This window comes from Cebus imitator, unplaced genomic scaffold (genome assembly GCF_001604975.1).
Source record: "Cebus imitator isolate Cc_AM_T3 unplaced genomic scaffold, Cebus_imitator-1.0 Scaffold55, whole genome shotgun sequence".
Classification (NCBI taxonomy): Eukaryota; Metazoa; Chordata; class Mammalia; order Primates; family Cebidae; genus Cebus; species Cebus imitator.
This window is the reverse complement of record NW_016107370.1, coordinates 6299575-6321790: the sequence shown is the minus strand read 5'-3', so window position 1 is coordinate 6321790 and position 22216 is coordinate 6299575. Positions and strand designations below refer to the sequence as shown.

Below are 22216 nucleotides of genomic sequence, written 5' to 3'. Positions count from 1 at the left end.
AAGAACCGCCACACCAAGGCAGCGGCAAAACTGCCTCACCGGCCTCAAGAGTCACGCTGGCGACACGTGGGGCTCCTCCGCTGGGAATCTCCTGGTGTGTGAGCAACAAAAATTGATCTGAAAGTGTGGCGTCCTCTCGTTCTCTGCTCTTTCAGTGGGAGCTGCAATCCCGAGCTGCTAGTGATCAGCCATCTTGGATCTCTCTCCTTCCTGCTGTGTTTACATCCCAGAGTATTCTGCTCCCATCAGAATTCTCCATCCCCTGAGGCTTAGATCCAGTCTCATCTTCAGGATGAAAGTATCCCTGTTGGGAGTGACCCCACTGATTTCTAAATCTTTTCCACCTTGTCAACCTTTTTTAAGCCATTTTTCCAGGCCTTGTCATGTGCTCTTTGATATTACTGTGATATGCAAATATCTGCTATGCTTTTCCTTCTTCCTCTTCCAGGTTATACACATGTTGAGACCTGGGGCTGTTTTCTGAGTCATTATTTTAGGCATGTGTATATCCGCCACCATGCCTTAAAAATAGGCGTCACATTAGTAAGAGCTCAGTGACATTTGCTGAATGAATGAATGAAATATGGTGGCTTTGCTTTCTCTTACTTTACTTGTTCATTTCTCTCCTAGCTTCATTCATTCATTCTTTCATTCAACAATTATATATATTGAGAGCTTACTATGTGCCAGGCACTGTGTATGTAGGTTCATCAGCAAGCAAAACAAGCCCCCTGCCTAAATGTGCTGGCATTCTAGATTCTTCCTAAGACTCACCATCTTTGCATTCACTTTACTCAGCTCTTGAAGAAACAGTAGGCAGTCATTTTTGTTTGTTTGTTTTGTTTTGTTTTTGAGATGGAGTTTCACTCTTGTTGCCCAGGCTGGAGTGCAACGGGCAATCTCGGCTCACTGCAACCTCCACCTCCTGGGTTCAAGTGATTCTCCTGCCTCAGCCTCCGGAGTAGCTGGGATTACAGGCATGCACCACCACACCCAGCTAATTTTGTATTTTTAGTAGAAATGGGGTTTCTCCATGTTGGCCAGGCTGGTCTCAAACTCCTGACCTCAGGTGATCCGCCTGCCTCGGCCTCTCAAAGTGCTGGGATTACAGGTGTGAGCCACCGCACCCAGCCAGTAGGCAGTTAGTTACCTTAAATGTTATTAGCTTTCTATTTATTTTGCTCTTCTGTGATTAAACTTTGCTGCCAAGAACATTATGCTTTCTTGGTAGTTTGCAACTTGAGGTTCTGATTCTTAAAATTGGTTGCCTATCCCAGTGGATGTGAGAGTGTTGAAAACTCTACCTCTTTTCTCTCCTTGACTGCTAAACCAAGTCATTTTCCAAATTGCTCTGAAATATGGACTCAAGACTCCTTGATTTCAGCCCTGTGTGCAGCGTGGAAACTTTCACTAGGCTGTGCCTATTCACTAATAGCAAGCCAATGCCCATCTTCCCTTGGTTGCTTGCTAAATATTCTAAAACGAAAACAAAACAGCAGTGAATTATAGCTTAGCATCAGTAAGAATGGAAAACAACTGTTTTTCAAAGTTTGGTTTGTGTTGTTTTTAATAAGGAAGAAAAAGCTTTGTTGTTTAAACACATGAAAATATGGTAGTGTTCATGGCAAGTTACGTTAATGGAGAATGTGCCTAAAATCTTTATTGGGTCAGGATCATTCCCTCTTTGTGATGCTGAAGGAAAGTCACAAAACAAAAACGACGCAGAAATGTGTCATCTTCATGTCGGGATCTGTATTCAAAGTTCTTTTTCATTGTAGCTCTAATGAAACAGTATTTGTGGAAAGATTGCACTCAATGCCAAAACCCAACAATTTTGTTTTCAAATTCCTAAAAACTAAAAAAAGAAATCTTGGTGACATAAATGTTCCAAAATGAAAATGTCCAAAATGAAGTCATCAACTTTCTCCATGTCTGTTCTGTCTGGTTAATGATATCACCGTCCACCCAGACAGAGCCCCAAACTCTTAAATCATTTTCAACTTAGTTTTCTCATCTGTGAGATAGAGCTTTCCTGGATCATCTCTTAAGATCCTTTCCAGCCCTGAAAGCCTGCGTGTCTGTAGTTCTTCACTCATACTCCCCACATATCTGAATCCGAGTTCTAAAGTCTCTCTTCCTTGATCCTTGGTTTTTAGCTTTTTTTTTTTTTGCCACTGCTGCTCTAATTCTACCTCTCTTTCCTTCTTGCATATGCTGTAACCCTCCAGCCAGCCTCCCTGTCGTTTAAAAAAATATTTTTAATTTACCTACAGTAAAATTCATCATTTTTGCGTAGCTTTGTGAGTTTTGATAGATGCACAGAGAAGTAATCACTCCTCTAATCGGATACAGAACAAACAGGTCTGTTACCCCCCAAAAGTATTTCATCACGAGAGTTTGTACTCAAACTGCCCCCACCCCCCAACCCTTAGCCCCTGGCAACTGCTGTTCTCTTCTCTATCCCTAGAGTTTTGTATTTTCCAAAATGTCATAAATTGGTATCCCTCTCTTTTAGCACCTGTTCTCAGCCCATCCATCCTCTTCATCAATTCCATTTACCTTCCTAAAACACATCTCTTTTGAGCAACTTGAGAAACACTTACTTTCTCTGAGCTTCAGTTTCCTTGTTAGAATGTGACCCAGACCGATTATAAAATTAGGAGCATTTGGAATTCTAATACTTTCTATGAAGGTTGGTTCCTGAGGAAGACCCTTTGTCTTGCTAATTGGGGTGACTGATGGACAGCCCAGAGAAGCAGGAAGTCACTCTGGGGAAGAAATGGTGGCCTAGAGCTCTTGTGAGAAAAGGGATCCCGAAGAGGGTGGTGGAGAGAGAGAAGTGAGAGACGGAGAAAAGAGAACCACCACCACCAGAAGCACAAAGTTGGAGAGGGACAGGTGTTTTGGGACAGTTTTGCTGTGAAATGTGCCAATATCCTTCCACGGTGGCCTCGGGAGACCTGTAGTACAGACCCATGTTGTCAGAGGTGTCTTTTGAATGGGTCTTACTTTGAGGAGGGACCTGGGAGACCCAGATATGCAGCGGGAATAATGACGTCTACTCATTATCTATCTATGCACTAGTCATGAGGGGACCTTGCCTGGCAGAGATTGGGCACCAAGGACTCCCTTCCCACCATTCTTTGCCATCTCTGCCTTCTCCCCTTACTTCTTGCCTCTCACCTAGAAACTGCTCCAAGCCAAATACTCCTGTATCCCCTTCAATGACCTTCAGGGTGCCAGCCTGAGGTGCTCAGGGTACAGCTCAGAAATCCCTGTAAACCAAGCTAGAGTTTGGTACACACCTGACCTTCAGAGCTGGCACCAGTCCGCCTTCCAGTCTACCTCCCACTAACAATCTCTGTCCCCCTTACTTTCTGCTCCCAATCCCAGCCCCTACTCCTGCCCTAATCTCACATCACAGCTACATTCAACTCTTTTGTGGAACCCTCCTGCCTCCCCTTCAACGAAAATTCACCTCTCCTTGGTCTACATTCATGTCATGTTTATTCATTTTGTGTCTACATTCATTTTCTGTGTATATATGCAGTAGGTTGTGTGTCACAGTTATTCATGTCTGTTTCTACACCCCTGCCCCCAACTGTGTAAAAGTTTCTCTATTCATAGTTGGTTAAATGAAATGAATTCAAATTATCACAGCAAGTTTGAACCTAGTAAAGGAAGAGTGAAGGCATTTCTTTTACATTCTGCTCCCATTTTAATGTACAAGTAGCATACCAGCTACGGGGCGGGTTTTACTCTTCTAGATTTCCTGTGGTTGTAAATGCATCAGGCAGTCTGTTTCCAAACAGCTGCCACATGGCCAAAGCTCCTCAGGTGACCCTTTTATGTGTGTAAGACCTGGACATAGTTCAGAGATACCCAGGAGAAGTAAGGGCATTGAAACCTCCCAGGGTACTGTTGCAGAAAGCACGGGGACAATGCCACCATCTGGAGGTGGGAAACTGGACGTTGCTACACCTGCCCCTCCATCACCATCAGATAGTTTGTGTGCTGTCAAATTTAAGTTGCCAACAGAAGCCATGGACCACAAAGACGTGCTTGCTAAACCAAGTTGAGTGAAATGCACTTCTAGTACTTTCCAAACCCATGCCGAGATGCAGAGCCCCACCCCCGTGCAGACACGTTTGTCCTGCCTGGAAACGGTGCACCTCTCCCCTACACACTCAGAGATGAGAGGAGATAAACCTGTTTGTGAAACCAAGCTCAGGATTCTGTTCTTGTGTAAGAGCCGTACCACATGGCTGACCTGTGTTCAGTTCGTGGCCGGCACAAGCCTCCTGAACACATCCCCCATCCAGTATCTCCCCAGCAGTGACCCGTCTCATATTTGCATATGTTCCCCTGTCACAAGATTGTGGGGAGGGTGCAGTCTGCATCTGCCTCCTTACTCAGCCACAGCTCCAATGAAGAGCGTGCATTCTTGGGGAGTTGTTGGGAGCGTAACGAGGGCCCCTTCCATTCCCAGAGCGCAGTTCCAGAGGTCAGCCAGAGAGAGAAGGTGGCAAGGACAGAGCCCCTACTGACATTTTTCTTCCCACCCATCCCATCTCCAGGGCAATGGTCTTCAGCAGGGAACAACGGGCCTTCATTCCCTGCCAGGGGAGCTGAGTACTCACAACTGCTGGACGGGCGAAAAGTTCCCCCAATGATCTTTGTTTTTCCATTTAAAAAGAATCCTTGTTCCAGCCCCTTCTCTCCAGCTGCTGCGTGTGAGCCTGTCTCTGTCTCTTGGGTGGCACAGCTGCAGGTGAGCGAGCTGTGGGTCACCCTGAAGGACAGCGAGGTGGGGAGCCTGGTTGTGAGGCCTCTGCTCTCTGGGGATACTCTGCAGCCTTTTGCCAGCAGCAAGTCTGAAACCTTCCATGCTGAAAACTCCCCCTTTCCATTTTTTCCTGGCGTCTGCCCTTGCTGGAGTGGAGCGTGGTGGGAGCCAGCCCCTGACGCCTTCCAGGATTCTCATAGTCTGCAGCCAGAGTTGCGCGGGCCTGACCTGGGCCCAGTGGGAGGAGGATTTTGAATAAAAACCAATAGTTCCTCTCCCTCCAAACCCCCCAGCCCTGGAATACATTGCAGCCAGATATCTACTCAAGGTTCCCCATGCCATTTAAAAATAAGATGCTTCACCTACTAGCCTGGCACAGCTCTCTGCTCTGAAATTTTATGCTCTTGAGTCATAGATTTGAAGGTAGCTTTTTTTGGATTTAAAATTTCAAACTAAGGAACTTGGTTAAAGTACCCTGTCGAGAGCTGGGAGCTGCTTCAGCATTGCCACATATGCACTGCCGGCTGGGTCTGGTGCATACATGCCAGGTAAAGCCCGCCTTGTTGTAGATAACCCCAGGAAGAGGCTGTCTACCTTTGGTGCAACTCAGATCTTGGGAATAGGACTTCTGAGGTTCCCCGTTTGGGGACTGTGCTTAGCACACACTAGGATCCTTGCATGAAAGCCTGCAGAAGTGTATTAATTTCCTCTTTTCTTCTCAACTACTGCACCCCCATTTTGGGGGATTCTTAGGCTTCTTAGTGGGGAGGAAGAGGTGGTTGATGATGTGCTCTGAGTCAGTCCTGTCTATGTTCTTCTGCCTCAGAGGGCTTCCATTAACATCATCCAGGCGATGGTTATAAATCCTGCCGCCCAGGTCACGTCTCAGACCAATTTAATAAAAATATCTGGTGGCATGATCTTGGCTCACTGCAACCTCCACCTTCTGGGTTCAAGTGATTCTCCTGCCGTAGCCTCCTGAGTAGCTGGGACTACAGGCACAGGCCACTACACCCAGCTAATTTTTATATTTTTAGTAGAGATGGGGTTTCACCATGTTGGTCAGGATGGTCTCGATCTCTTGACCTTATAATCTGCCTGCCTCGGCCTCCCAAAGTGCGGCCCAGAATTAGTATTTTTTAAAGCTCTTCAGAAGTGCCCCCAGGCCAAGGCTGCCAGCGCCGTGTTCATTCATCAGCGCACTCAGGGACACATTGGTACCCTGTGTGCTGACCTGCTGCAGTTAGAGTGACAAAAGCCGGATTTCGATTGCCCAGAAAAGTAAGCCTTCTTTGCTGTCGCTGTGGAGTTTGCAGTCACATTTTCCACTGGAATAGGAAACAAACGCCAAGTTTATTTTGAAAGTACTCTTGATCTACCTAAAACTAGGAAGTAGGAAGAATCCTCGGGGAGCAGTTGATTCTCACATTTGAAGATGTCTTTGCTTCCTCTGAACCAGACCTCGTGGTTTCATCCATTACCAAAGAGGCCCTGGTGACTTAGGAGGAATAGAGTTGAACTGAAAATTCTGGGGTCACTGGGAAAGTGATTTAACCAGTTTTTCACCACGTAAGGAAACATGAATTGGTGAGATAACAGACCACAAGGCCCAGCACTCTTCTGTGTGGTGTGGTTCTGGGTTGGGATAGCGTTTCCATGATCAGAGGATCATTCCTGGTGGATTTTGTTAAGTGATTATTTGTTTAAAACTTTAAAAGAAGAAGAGCAGATACAGTACATTTGTACTCAGCCATGCAAACATCTTTAGGCTAAGAATAATAAACAACTAAATTAGTGGTTTGTTTTATTACCAAATTGGTAGAGTTTCACGGGCAGGAAAAGATTCCGCCTCCCAGGCTGGAAAAGGTTAAGTATTTTTGTCAAGGAAGATGAAAAACTCTAAAAGCTTTACTACTGGTTGAATGTTACTGAAATCAGAAAGTGAATCCATTTGAGAGCTAGCAACTGAAGACCCATAGAGGTGACATGAAATGTTTTTAATTCTGAGAGATGGGCTTTTCAGAACTCTGAAATGACATTTGTTTTGACATTTGGTATTTTTGTTGCTGTACTTATTGCCTTTAGTTCTTAGTGGAAGTAGTTTGCTGCTTCTAATTAACCAAAAGGCAAGAAAAAAGTAACTAGAAATTTTTCAAAATAGGGGAAATATGTCTTGAACGTTTCATTAATTGCAAAATGAAATTAAATGAAGCATTCAATAGAAGTACTTCTCAGAACCGATGGAGAATTTCTCAGAAAGGAGCCTATTAAAGCTGGATTCTCTAAAGCAGTGGAAATCCCAGGAACAAAAGCCAAATGCCTGGGAATTGAGTTTCAGAAGAAATTTTGAATTGGTACAGCTCAGTAATTTACAAAATGGAATGGAATCACTGAATGTTCTAAAATCTGTTCAGCTAAAATGGGATAATAAATTTAGCTTACATGGACCCTGCGCATTCAACTTGTGCTATTATGATATATATATCATATATTATTACCATTTATTAAGCATTTTCTGTGAATCAGGGCCTGTATTTTGACATACATGATCTCATTTTGGCTAATTACAAATATTTAGTGCCTTTCATGGAAGCCATTAGTAGATTTTAGAAGGGTCATGGTGATGACTTTTTGGTGTTTTGAGTAAGTAAAATCTGTAATGGCATTTGAGATATTGAATGCATGTTAAAGCTAACCTTGAATATAAGGTTTTCATTCCATTGCCATGCGTTACAAATCAAACTGCCATTTAGGAAGGAAAAAAGACAAATAAATGAAGTCAACTTTCTTTATGGCTTAAACCATGGGTTAAACTGGGTATTTGGACAGATCATTTTCAAGGCCACTATAGGATACTGCAGGCAAGTGTTTTGAAACTTGAAAGCATTTCTGATAAACTTCCAGGGAAAATTCTGATTTTTTGGTCCATGAGAGAAACAACTACTAGTTGCAACTCCTGGATTGGAATTGCAGTTTAATCAGAATTGCAGCTTACAGATCATCAAAGGGAGACCCGTAGCTTAACTTTCCTAATTACATATGTCAAGAACTTATGATAACAGACCTAATTGAAATGACTTAGGTAATATTAATGCCCTTTTAATCAACTATAATCTTTACCTGATCAGCATTAAGCTCACTTTAGCTAACAAAAGGTTATGGGCTATAGTCAAATTGCAAATAGAATACTTAGTAAATATAATAGTATTATCTCCTACTATGGACTAATATTAGTTTGGTCTTAACCAGAAGAAGTCCTTGTGTGTATTTATGTTGAAAGATGAAATAACTTAGGGAAATTGTTAATAAAGTATTGGAAAAGATAATTTAAAAATAACAAACCCAGCTACCAACAACGACACAAATAAACCTCATGTCGGCTTCTCTCTGTTCTTAACATGTTAAAATTAACTTCTCTGGTTTGTGGAGGTATCTTACAATAGCAGTTGCTACTATTTCTTTTCTTTCTTTTCTTTTTTTTTTTTTTTTTTGAGACAGGGTCTCAGTTTGTCACCCAGAGTGGATACAGTGGCATGAACATGGCTCACTGCAGCCTCAACCTTCTGGGTTCAAGGGCTCCTCCCACCTCAGCCCTGCAAGTAGCTGAGACTACAGGCATGTGCTACGATGCCTGACTAATTTTTATACTTTTTTGTAGAGACGGGTCTCACTATGTTACCCAGGCTGGTCTCAAACTCCTGAGCTCAGTTGATCCACCTGCCTTGGCCTCCCAAAGTGCTGAAATTATAGGCATGAGCCATGGCACCTGGCCTATTATTAATATTTTCAAAGTATTTTTTAAATTGTGGTAAAGTGTATGTAACATAAAATTTACCGTTTTAACCATTTTTCAGCATACAGCTTAGTGGCATGAGGCTTCTTCACAATGTTGTGCACCCATCACCACCACTGATCACCAGATGATTTTTGTCTTCTCAAACAGAAACTCGGGATCTGTTCAACAGTGGTGCCCTGTTCCCCCCTGCCCACACCCCTGGCAACCACAGTACTACTGCCTGCCTCTGTGAACTTGACTACACTAGGTATCTCGCATAAATGGACTCACACTAGTGTCTGGCTTGTTTCACTAAGCATGATGTCTTCAAGGTTCATCCATGTTTTGGCATGTGTCAGAGCTTCCTTCCTTTTGATGGCTGAGTAATATTCCATTGCATGGATCTACCACATATTTTTCTCCATTCATTTACCGATGGATACTTGAGCTGCTTCTCCTTTTGGAGTAATGTGAATGACGCTGCTATGAATAGTATACAAATATCTGTTTGAGGGCCTGCTTTCAGTTCTTTTGAAATTCCACTTCTGGAAGTGGAATTTGTGGATCCTATGGTAATTCTGTTTTTAATTTTTTGAGGAACCGCCATACTGTTTTCCATAGAAACTGCACCGTTTTACATTTCCACCAGCAATGTACAAGAGTTTCAGATGCTCTACCTCATGACCAACATTTCTTATTTTCTGATTTTTTATGATAGCGCTCTTAGGGTTACCTTATTGTGGTTTTGATGTGCATCTCCCTAATGATTAATGATGTTGAGAATCTTTCTTATGTGTGTATTGGCCATCTGTTTATCTTGTTTTTGGAGAAATGTCTGTTCAAGTTCTTTGTTGATGTTTTAATCAGGCTGTTTTGCTGTTATTGAATTGTAGGCATTCTTTACATATTCTGGACAGTAATCCATTGTCAGATATACAATTTGCAATGCTACCATTTCTTGAGGCTTCAGTATGCCAGATGTTCTGCTAGATGCTTTATATATAGGATCTTAATTCCCTCTATAACCCTGAGAAATAGATATTATCACCCTCATTTAATAGATGTGGAAACTGAGGCTTTGAGAGTTTAAATAACTCATTCAAGATCATACAGTTAGTAAGTGGCAGAGGTAGGATTGGATCACAGGTATGTCTTACTCCAAGCCTGTGATCTCGTGCAGTTTGGCATGGATACTCTTCTACCTTTTTGATTTATGAGTTTCCTTCATTTAAAAACTCTTTTATTTAGAGGTATAATAAATATACCAAAATGTACATAAAAATATAAATGTACATCCCATTGGATTAAACACTTTGTAACCATCATTCAGGTAAAAGAACCAGGGCACTGCCAGCCCCATAATGCCATGTCCCCTGACAATCATAGCCCTGTATTTCCCACCAAAGGTAGAAATTATGTTAACTTTTATGGTAATCAATTCCTCACTTTTCCTTATACTTTTACCACCTAAGTATGTCACCCCAAATGATATAAATTAGTTGTGCTCGTTATTTAACTTCATGTAGATGAAATTACAGTGTATGTATTTTGTGTTTTGGGCTTCCTTTGCTCATAGTTACTTTTGTGAGATTTCACGAAGCTGAAGTTTGTTCATTTTCTTTGATTCATTTTATTATAAATGTTCCCTACTATATTTATCCATCCTGTTGTTTTAATTATCATATATAATGCTGCTGTGAACATTATTGTACCTGTCCTTTGGTGCCTTGCACATGTATTTTTGTTGGGAACACACCAAGTGGTGAAATCGTTGTAGGTGTAATGCCGTGTATGAGAGTTCCCGTTGCTTTGTATACCCTCCAAACTTAGAAGTGTCAGTCTCTTTAATTTTAGCCATTCTGGCACGGTCACGGTAGTATCACATTGTGGGTTTAATTTGCATTTCCCTGATTACCTGTTACTAACAATCTTTTCATATGCTTATTTTCTTTTAGAACGTGCTTATGTAAGTCTCTTGCCCAGTTTTCAACTGTGTTGTCTATTTCTTATGGCTTTGTAGGAGTTCTTTGCAGCTTCTGGCTATGAACCCTTCATTAATTTTGCGTGTTGCAAATAAATATCTTCTTCCATTTTGTGACTTGCCTTTTTAGTCTCAAAACAGAATCTTTTGATGAAAAGAATTTCTTAATTTTTATACAGTCTCATTTATCACTCTTTTTCTTCATGGTTGGCACTTGTGTCTTGTTTGACAATGTTGTTTACCCAGAAGTCATGAAGATTTTCTCTTATGTTAACTTCTAAAAGTTGTATCAATTGTCTTTTACATTTACATCTACATAATGCACCTGGGATTGAGTTATATGAATGCTGTGAATTTGGGAGGGCGTGTTTCCTTTCTTTGCACGTGGATATCCAATCAACTCAGCCACATTTATTGGGGGAAGACAACTTTTTTTCTAATCCACTGTAGTGTTAGGTCTTTTAAAACTTAGGTATCTGTGTATGTGTGAGTCTGCTTATGGATCTGTCTGTTCTATGCCACTGGTCTGTTTTCCTACACTTGTGCCAATGCTACACTGTCTTACTTATAGTTCTATAAGAAAAAATTATCTGTAACATTTGTTAAAAATGGCAGAGAAGACTTTATTCAAGGAGGGGAACATTGTGATAGATAGAGGGACTGCTGAGATGGGGTCTTGCTATGTTGGGGAGGGAGACTGGGCTTGACTAACTTCTACAAGGACAAGTTAGAGTCCTTGGGATTTATAGTCAAGGAGCAGAGTGAGGTCAGTGGTTGGAAGAGGAACTAAGAGGAAACATCAGAGACCGGGGGGATTCTTGCTAAACTGATTCAACAGAATTCTTGCTGAAGGCAGGCCAGGATGATAAGATATCAAGAGATGGGGGTAAGGACAAATACCAAGGGTGGAGAATTTTTACAAAATCTAGTAGGATTCTTGCTTAAACTGGATTCTACAAGACAGAAAAGGAAGCCCAAGGTCAGGGTCTAGTAGAAGAGAAGGCTCTGGGAAGCCCGACCTGGGTTTGGTCTAGGAGAGTCTTTGTCAGTATCCAGTAGAATATGAACTTCACCTCGTTTTCTTTTCCTCAAGTGTATCTGGACTGTATTTGGCCCTTTGGACTTCCAGGTGACTTTTAGAGTAAGTTTATCAAGATCTACAAAAATAGCTGCTGAGATTTTGATTTGAATAGTATTTCTTCCTGATAATTTCTGAGTAAAATTCATTTTAAGGAAGTAGGAGGGGCAGTGGCCCAATAAAAAGCAAAAATGAAGAAAAGAATAAGGAAAGGCACAGTTTTGCCATCTCCAGCTAGTATTTAGTGATCTTAAAATAGCTGCTTTTGTTTTTGAGTGTTATTTGTTAGGTGTGGAGTTATAGAAATTGGGTGGTTTTTGTTTTGTTTTGTTTTGTTTTGTTTTGTTTTGTTTGAGAGACACTGGCTTTTAGAATAAAATATTGGCCTCCATAATGTGTTTCTATACAGTGAGTGGAGAGGATGGGTAGGGGCCACTGAGGACCAGGGTGTGTCCCCACATTAAACTATATCTCACACAGCGCCTGTCCTAAAAATATAGTTATTTTTAAAAAGGATTTCCCCCTTCTTTTCATTGGCGCTTTTCCCTTTTACTGCTCTTTACCTGGCAAAGGGTGGGCATGAGAAGCATGGTCAGTGGAAGAAAAAGCCATTTTGCAACAGTGGTTATAGGGGCGGGAGAAGAAAATTTCCTGGTGCCTGGGGAAGCTAAGCCCATTGGTGGGACCAGACTTTTGTATGTGTGTTTCTTCCTTTATTCATCTACTAAGGTTAATAAATGCCTTAAAAAAAAAAAAAAAAGGACATGGTCTCCCTCTGTGACCCAGGCAAGCAGTCCTCCTGCCTCAGCCCCCCAAAGCAGTGGGATTGCAGTCATGATACCCTGTGCTGGCTCACTTAAAAAATATTTTTTAGGGCTTGGCACAGTGGCTCATGCCTGTAATCCTCCCACCATGAGGCAGGTGGATCATGAGGTCAGGAGTTCAAGACCAGCCTGGCCAAGATGGTGAAACCCTGTCTCTACTGAAAAAAAAAAAATAGCCGGGCATGGTGGTGGGCACCGGTAGTCCCAGCTACGCAGGAGGCTGCGGCAGAGAGTGGCTTGAGCCTGGGAGGCAGAGGTTGCGCCACTGCACTCCAGTCTGGGTGACACAGAGAGTGTCTGTCTCAAAAATAAATAAACAAATAAAAGGCTGTTCTCAAACTCCTAACCTCGAGTGATTTTCCCTCCTTGGTCTCCCAAAGCATTGGGATTGCAGGCGTGGACCACCACACCCGGCCGAGAAGTGCCTTTTCTGTCTCCAGCACTGTTCTTGGTGCTGGGGAACAAGATAGACAAAATCCTCACTCTCACAGCGCTTAATTCTGGTACTAGAGAAAGTTGAGAAATGATTAAGTAGAAAATGTAATGTTGGCCATGATAAACTCTATAGGAAGAAAAGGGAGAGTCAGGGACAGAGGAAGGGAAGTGATGAAGGAGCTCTGTGGATTTCTGAGAGAACAGCTTTCCAGACAGCAGGCAGGTAGAGGGCCTAGGACAAAGGCTGAGAATTGCTGACAGAGGAGAAAGAGGTGTCGCAGAGGGAGGGAGGGCAAGTGGCGGGGAATGAGATGGGGGAAAGCAGCCCTGGACAGACCCAAGCGTCACTTTTTGTAATGGATCTTCAGTAATGCCCCTTTCACTCTTCTGCGGTGACATTTGTAGAAAATATAGCCGATCTACCCACATCATGAGAGACCATCCGTACGATGCCTTAACTGTAATGTAAAGGAAGTACAAGAGGGGCGCAGTGTATCATGAACTAAGAAGCATTTCATGACTACCCTGGAAGACATAATAGTGTGGTCATATGTTTTGCACCCCCTTGTTGGATCACTGCAAATGTGGCAGCTATAAATCCAGACGGCTGCAGATGTGTTATATTGGCCACTCAAATGACATAATCGGTGTTGACTTTAGTGATGTGATATTTCTGAAATGGCAAATACGTGTTAGTAAAGTTCTAAACAAAACAAAGTACATCATTCCCGATTGAAATCCAGCATTTATGAAAATCATGGAGGAAACCCTTGTGTTGACAGGTAAAATGGCGTAGGCTTTTCATCCCTTCTGGGCGAGGCTGGAAGGTCCTGGGGGACATAGAACATGTGTGGCGTGTGCTAGACCATCACGTGTACTGCAGGGTATCCAGCCTGACTGGGCCTCACCACCTTAATGCCAGTGATGACTCCCAATTGTCCTGTGACTACCAGAACAGCCTCCATGGATTTCCGGGATACCTTTTCAAGGGTTTAGGGGCCTGGCGTAGTGGCTCATGCCTGTAATCCAAGCACTTTGGAGGCCAAGGCGGGCGGATCACCTGAGGTCGGGAGTTCAAGACCAGCCTGACCAACATGGTGAAACCCTGTCTTTAAAAAAAAAAAAAAAAGAAAAAAAAGGGTTTTGGGTTTTGTTTGCATGTAGTGAGAAGCCAGCGGACAGTTTGGAGCAGGGAAGCAAAGTGATTTAACCTAGGCTTTAAAAGGATCTGCCATCCATAAAAAGAATGAAGGGGAGGCTGAGGTTTCTGTGTCATTTAGCAAGGACTCAGCCCCCAGAGTGAGCTGCTGAGGTACCAGTCTGACCTCAGGCTTCTCTGTCTCAGGCTTAGACTCATCCAGAAATCTGTCTTTCTGCCCCAGAGCCACCTAGATCAGCCATCTAATGAGTAGAGTTGGAGTACCCTGTGTGTCTTTTGTGCCTTAAACCCTTTACAAGAACAGGTGTTGGCTATGACCTCAAGCAGGTTTCCACCATCCCTCCCTTCCCTCTGCACACACACTCTCAGCTCATTTCTCCCTTTCCTGCAATAAATAACAGATTCTTGCTAAGTGGTTAGAAGAAGTTTGGAAGTTAAGCTTCAGATGGCCAGGCGTGGTGGCTCACGCCTGTAATCCCAGCACTTTGGAAGGCCAAGGCGGGTGGATCACGAGGTCAGGAGTTTGAGACCAGCCTGGACAATATGGTAAAACCTTGTCTCTACTAAAAATACAAAAAATTAGCTGGGTGTCGTCCCAGCTACTCGGGAGGCTGAGGCAGGAGAATCACTTGAACCCAGGAGGCGGAGGTTGCAGTGAGCTGAGATCATACCACTGTACTCCAGCCTGGGTGACAGAGCAAGACTCCATCTCAAAAAAAAAAAAAAAAAAAAAAAAAAAAGCCTAGTCTCACACTAGGGTTATTTTTCCAGGTGACCTTCCTAAGGTAACTCCCTCTACCCCGTGGGCACCCCAGTGGATCTGCTGCGGTCTGTGCCAGGATTCACTTGGCCTGCAAGGGTTGGCTATGGCAGAAGCCTTTCCTGTAACTGGAATCTCCCATGCCTGGCCTTCCAGACAGCAGAGAAAGAATTGGATAAACTCTAAACTGGAAATTACAAACAATAAACTACTCTCCATTTTCATATGAAACTACTTAAGCAAGTCTTTTTTTTCTTTTTTGACAACAGTGAAGCTCATTATTCGTGACATTAAGGGACACTCAAAATGTGCTTAAGAAAAGGGTCAAGGCTATGTAATATTTAGCACCAGAATGGAAACACCCATTCCAAGTCCTTTCCCATCTTTTGGCCACCAAGATGTTTAGGGGTCTCTACTAAAAATACAAAAATTGGTTAGGCGTGGCAGCGCGCACCTGTAATCCCAGCTACTCAAGAGGCTGAGGTGCAGGGAGAATCGCTTGAACCCAGGAGGCAGAGGTTGCAGTGAGCCGCGATTGCGCCACTGCACTCCAGCCTGGGTGACAGAGCAAGACTCTGTCTCAAAAAAAAAAAAAAAGGGAAGTCAGAGCCCTCTTGATGCTGGCACCAGCTCATCAGCCCCAGCAGCCACTGTTGCAGAGCTCATACANAAAAAAAAAAAAAAAAAAAAACTTGACTCCCATGGTAGATGAACGTAATTAAGGTTTACCAGCAAATCTCAGAAATTAGTATAGGAAGCTACTGTAGAGGCATGTAGGAGCCATCCAAATTTAGCCAACTCAGAGGATAGAGAAAAAATATCTTTCCCTCCTTCCTAATCTCAAGGGAGATGGAAAACAAGAAGATTTAAAGCCTCAAGAATGAGGATTGAGGAAGTAGAATGTAAAAACGGCTCCCTAGGTCCCTTCTTGGAAAAAGAAATAAGTCCAGAGAGTTTCCAAACGTGGTTTTCCCCTCCTTTTTGAGGAACATGTGTTTTTATTCCTTTGTGAAGAATATCATCTCAGTAGTCTTAGTTCATTTGCTTATTTCCCTCTTTAATATTAATTTGATCTGAGATGCTTGTAAAGACCAAGCAACAAAAAGATCTTAACCCACCTTTATTTGCCACTATCACCTGCGAAGTTCAGACAACGCAGTGTAGTCAGAGCGTTGGGAAGGAGGAGTCAGGTGTGAGGCTTTGTGAGGGGGGGTTGGTCAGGAGTGTAGCCACAGCCTTTGATCCTAAACCATGGCTGGTTAGAACTGGGAGGAACCTCAAAGTCCCTGGGTTCAACTCTCTCATTTTATAGATACGAAAAATGAGGTCTAAAGAGTTCAAGAGACTGTCAAGGGTTGTACAGCTAATCTGCCAACCTAGCAATCGAAGGACAGATTTGCGTATTTTTTTTAAAGCATCGGCTTTTAAGTTCTTTATCATTGTCAGTTTACTTTGGTTTGCCTTTAACCTTCACCACCCCAGCTGGTAAGTGTAAATTGTCATTGTTAATGTGCTTTTTCCTTGAACTGCTTGTGAAGGACTCTCTTTCAAAGGAGCCGGTAGAAGGGAGGAGAGTTGGTGGCGTATTGCATATCTCTGCGCTGAGATTCAATCCAGAGCGGCCTTGGGAGTTCTTCATCGGCTAACACAAGGCAAAGCCCCAGCTCTGATCTGGAAAGTTTATATGCATTTTCCATGTGTATTGGTTGATTGGTTTTGCTGGAAGATCTAACCAAGAGAAAGCATTCCGACCTTGGCGTTAGCCCCACTCATGAGTCCACTGTATACTTTCTAAATTGTGTCTACAAAATTTTTCACTTAAAAACTCTTGTTTCATAGAAAATGAACTTGATTATATATATATACATATATATATATATATGTATATATATATCTCATTATGAAAATCCTGCTTCATTATCAAATCTTCCTAAAAGGTTAAAAATCTTTTTTTTTTCTTCCAGTCTTTGTCTTTGCTGTGGTTTTAGACTGGGCTGTAAACAAGCTATAATGTGAACGGACTACTAGGAGACAGACTTCTGTACAACAGAAGCAGCCTCAGAAATAGAAATTGAATTTATAGGCAATGAGATAGGATAATTAGTTTTTGTATTTAAAAATATCCTCAGACCAGAGGAGTCTGCTGTCTCATAGAGAATGGAATTGAGTTTGAATCCTAATACCTCAAGTAATTTAGTAGAAACTGCCTGTTTTGTATAAAATATATACAGCAGCCTGCTGTGTGTGTATTTATGAATGTATCTCTCTATTCCTTCCTAAACACATGAGTTAAAGTGTCAGTCTAAGTCTGAAGATTCAGATTGCACAAATCATTTGTACTTTTAATTCTCAGCCTTAAATGTTGTTGATACAGCTAATGATAACCTGATTAGCCAACTGTCTCCCTTTTTTCTTTAAGTGGTTATTAGGAGTTCAAAAATCAAACAAAAAATGTTTTTTTTACATGGAAAGCAAGAATTGTCTCCGACATTTGCCCAAAGTTTTATGTTTTTTATCCAACCGTGATTTGCTATAGAATGTACAGTTTAAAATACCACATGTAGGTTAAACAATAAAAGACATGAGAACATTAAGTGTGCTATTGTTAAATAAATATAAATTAAACATACCTCCTGGAACGGCCAGTGTCTTAGCTGCTGGTCCCTGTCACTCTGAATTGGCAGAAACCAGATCCTGGCTTGGGCTCTTGAGCAGGTATTTTTTCCAGGGTTGCATCACAGCTCTTGGGAGGGCATCCTGTCTGAAATATGCTGTCTCCCCAGCCTGGGTCAGCGGGGACGGAGAGAAATAGCATCTGTCAGCTGGGTTGAAGTCCCCCGCATGTGGAGTCAGTCACTGGTTCTTTGCCGAGGGTGCAGCTAATGAGACTCAATAGCTTGTGGCACTCTTGTTTCCACCAAGAAGAGCCTAAGAACAGGATGAGCTTGAAAACAAGAGGAAGTGGCGCTATGCTTCCCCATGACTTGAGTTTGCCTTTGAGCAAGGGGGAAGCAGAAGGAGGAACTTCTCCGTACCTGCATAGTGGATCATACCGGGGGTTCATCAACCCCGGGATCTCTGCCCCCTTCTCTGCCTCCTGTCATAAATCTCTGTCTCAAAGGAAAGAAAGGGGATGGTTGTTAAAGCATAAACCTCCAGGTCAGCTCTTGTTACATCAAACTCCAAGATGATGTCCAAAACCTTTTGCTGAACTGAAATGCTAGCTTGGTTTGAAATAACTGAGCCATTCATTGCCTAGGGATAGAAAATCTTTCTGTTGTGAAGAATTGGTTGGTTGGCATGTGAGTGTGTTTGCAAATATAAAAAGTGGGATGGGGATTGGAGTAGTGTTGGCCTAGTGGGTGCTGAACACTGAAAGCAGCAAAACTGGATGTACCTAAAAACTAAAGTTGAATAGGTGAGTTCATCCATCCTTTTAGAGCTATTTTCATTGAGATATAATTTCTTTCAGTTGCTTGAAGTTTTCAGCATCAGATCAAGTTTTCTTTCTTGCTCTCCAGTACCTCTTTTGCTTGTTAGCCATCTGTTCATTTCCACTGCAAACTGCTCTTTACACAATGTTACTCGGTGTTAATTAGAACACGCGTTTCTTTGTGATTCATCTGGAGAAGGGGTTAATGATGATTTATGTCCCTTTAATTGGTTTTCCTCCAAACTGTTAGGTTTATTATTTTATAAGAATTCCAAGAGACTAAGAAAGAGGAAGGGCACCTAATTTTTATTCTTCATGGCTTTAAATGTATGGCTCTTTTGCTTAAAAAAAAAAAAAAAAAAAAGCAACCTTGGCCTATTTTGGTGTTTTAAAAATATGGTCCTTTGGCTAGGCACGGTGGCTCATGCTTGTAATCTTAGCACTTTGGGAGGCCAAGGTGGGCAGGTCACTTGAGGCCAGGAGTTTGAGACTATTCTGGCCAGCATGGGGAAACCCCATCTCTACTAAAAAATTCAAAAATTAGCCAGGTGTGGTGGCCACATGCCTGTAGTTCCAGCTACTCAGGAGGCTGAGGCATGAGAATTGCTTGAACCCCAAGAGGCGGAAGTCGCAGTGAGCTGAGATCACGCCACTGCACTCCTGCCTGGGCAACAAAGCCAGACTCTGTCTCAAAAAGAAAAGTCCTTCAAGTACTCATTAAATGGTAATACATAAGAATATGTGTTTACTGCTTATCAGCGAACAATTTATTAGTCACATTTGTTAACTTATTTCTGAATAACTCACACATTCTCATGGTTCAAAATTCAAAAGGTCCCAAAGGGTATGCAGTGATTTCTTTCCTCCTCCTATTGTCCCCAGACTTCTATTCTGGGAAAAGGGTTTCCCTTCCACAGAATCTATGTTGTTAGGGTCTGGTGTGTGTATTTATTTGTATTTATGTATACACATGTGTATATAGATGGGTATATGCATATGTATATGTATATGTAGTTTCTCTCTTTTAGCGCAGAGGGTGGCAAACATATATGCTATTCCGCATATACCATTTAAATACATTTTGGAATGCAGTGCCTATCAGTAGGTGAAGAGTTTCTTCTTTCTTTGTTAAGGCTACATTACATTACAGTATGATGACTTCTTAACTACTTCCTCACTGATAGACATTTGGGCTATTTCTAGTTTTTCCTGGGATCAGCAGTGATGTAGTGAATCGCTCTGTATCACATTATGTGGTATATCTCTGGGAAAAAGACCCTAGAAATGGAATTGTTGAAACTGAAAGTGAGTACATTTATTATTTCAATTGATTTTGTCAAATTGTCCTCCATAGAAGTTAACAGTTAACAGTTCTACCAGCACTATGAATCCTCATCAGGTTTTTTCATACTTGTGAAAATAATAGGTGAAATAATAATCTCAGCTTATGGTTTAATTTGCCCTTTCACTTACTTTGAGTGATGTTGAGTATAACACTTTTAAGTAAAAAGATAAAATTTTGTAGTTAGATGTGTGTATATATACATATAAATTTCAAAGGTGGAACCTGTTTGTGCATTTTCCCCTCTACCCCCTCAAAACACTAGGAAATTATAGCTAGTTTCTAGTAAATTAGATAGCTAATTTCTATACCGATGTGTTATTAACAGTAAATACACTGCCAATGTTGGGAGATACCTAACATTCTCCTTCATATGATTACCAAAAACATATTGCTGAAATCTGATTTCACTGACATTTTTCAAAATAATACATTTCAAACTAATCAAATCAGGTTTTGATTTGTAAGGGCACATTACATGATAGCTTTCAAGATACAATATTTTAAGTCAATTAAACTCTGATGTATGTTCCTTTTTACCAAAAGCACACAGATTATGGAGGAATCACAGAATGACTGACCCAATAAAAAAAGTTCTTTTAGATAAAAATGGCCATTTTCTCCTTGGTATTTTATTTTGGGTTGAGATTTAGATGAAGATCCCTTGTGGTGAATTTTAATGATTATTTCTTTAATATAATACAACTGAATTCATCTAGATGATCCCATGTCCCTCAGCAGAGAAAAGTGAGGGGTCTGTTATTTGTGGTAGGTTTTGTTGTCTGTAGTTTTTTTTTCTGGGTCCCACAAAAGTCTCATGAATCTCTGCAAGTGGGAAAATAAATTGTGCATTTCTTGGCACACTGAACTTTCTATTTTATATTTTAAAACTGTAAGCCCAGACTTTACATAGCTAATGACCAATGGGCCAAGCATGGTGGCTCATACCTATAATCTCAGCACTTTGGGAGGCTGAGGTGGGAGGATCAGTTGAGCCCAGGAGGTCTAGACCAGTCTGGGCAGTGTAGCAAGACCCTATCTCTATAAAAAATCTTTAAAAATTGACTGAGCATGGTGGTGTGCACCTATAGTTGTAGCTACTTGGGAGGCTGATGCAGGAGGATCATTTGAGCAGGGAGTTTGAGGCTGCAGTGAGCTGTGATCACACCACTGCACTCCAGCCTGGGCAACAAAGAAAGACTCTGTCTTTAAAAAAAAAATGGAAAAAGAAAACAAGAAGACCGATATTAGTAATAAGTAATATTTACTACTTTCATGGTTTGGGTACTGTTTTCCATCCCCTGTCAGTCCCTACCTATGTTTTCTTCAGGCCATAAAAAGAACACTTCTTTGGCAAATATGAAATTTGAAAACTGACCATCTGCTGAATTGTAATAGAGATTTCCCATTGGGATAAACATATTTGTCATTGCCACAAAGTTTGTGAATAATATTTCTGTTGCCCAGTTGTGAAATCAGCATACCTCCACAATGAAGCTGCCTTAAGTATGCAACAGCAATTCTGAATTGTGAAAGTATTTCACACTGTCATGAAACCAATGTAAACCCTTGCTCAGATCTAGACTCACAAAATTTTAGAGCCAGAAGGAGATTTGGAGATGGTCCAGCAGTTCCTCTCAATTTTATAGGTGAACAAAACTGAAGCTGAGGGAAGGTTAGGAACATTTTAGCAAGCGAGTGAATGAGTGAGTTACAAAGCTGGCATCCTTTAATCTTGGCCCCAGACCTCGCCTGGCTAAATTGTTCCAGAAATCTTGCCTAAACACTTTTTTTTTTTGTAGTAGAAGAATGTATGCCCTTTTAGAAATCAGTTCTAAGGTCTCTTAGTGGTGGGTCATCCTACCGTGTGGTAGGTCATCCTTAACTGGGGGTTGGTTTTGCTAAAGACACTCAGCAGAAGAGAAAACCACAGAATGTTCTTTCTAAGAAACATCTAGACAGCACCCATGAGGCACACACATGGTGTTCCCTCACTATCTTTTTCACTGGTAGCCTGTAAATTACTCCCCTATTGGAAAAATAAGGTCTTCAGGCTGGTCACAGCGGTGTGCAGATGCACATTCACAACAGTGACAACTTTCTAGTGGCTTCTGCCATGCATGAGAAGGGATGCAAACAGAAGGCAGGAATGTTGGAGAAAGTAAAGGCATCACTGCTGATTATCTGGGACTGATCAGAGATGGATTACCACGACCAGCTCAGCTGCAGAGACCCCTACCCAGGCGGCGCTGAAAGCATTAAGAAGCAGACACCCAGATAGAACAGCAAAGTGGGACTATCCGGTGGCCAACAGCCTTCCGAGCTGAGAGCCTCAGGGGCTGACAGCATTCCAGGCTGAGGGCCTCAAGCAGATTCTGACCCACGTAGTTATTCTCTCTGAACAGGTGATTATTATTAACAAACAGGTGTTCTGTGTTTTCTCATAAAACCAAGATAAACCAGGTAGGCAGCTGGTGCCTGCTTACCATTGATCACAGACAGACTAAAAACTATTCTCCACGAGGGAGCCATGGGGGCAGGGTCACATATTCCAGGCTTAAATAATTTTTTTAACCGGTGTGNTATACATCTACTGTCTTGCCACTTTAGAATGCCCCAAGTAGTTTTCCACTTGGAGGGCGG

The 22216-nt window shown here is 42.0% G+C and overlaps 1 protein-coding gene and 1 long non-coding RNA gene across 2 annotated transcripts in view; one reads left to right on the top strand and one right to left on the bottom strand.

The window, feature by feature from the left end:
- BCL2 (BCL2 apoptosis regulator) overlaps positions 1-22216 on the top strand; it is a 202565-nt gene that overhangs the window by 31826 nt on the left and 148523 nt on the right. The gene's annotated exons all lie outside the window — the stretch shown is intronic.
- On the bottom strand, positions 11535-21872 carry LOC108304606. Its single transcript, XR_001825326.2, has 3 exons — positions 21789-21872; positions 17028-17033; positions 11535-11545 (listed from the first exon to the last, which is right to left on the bottom strand). It is a non-coding gene; the product is annotated as an uncharacterized LOC108304606 (long non-coding RNA).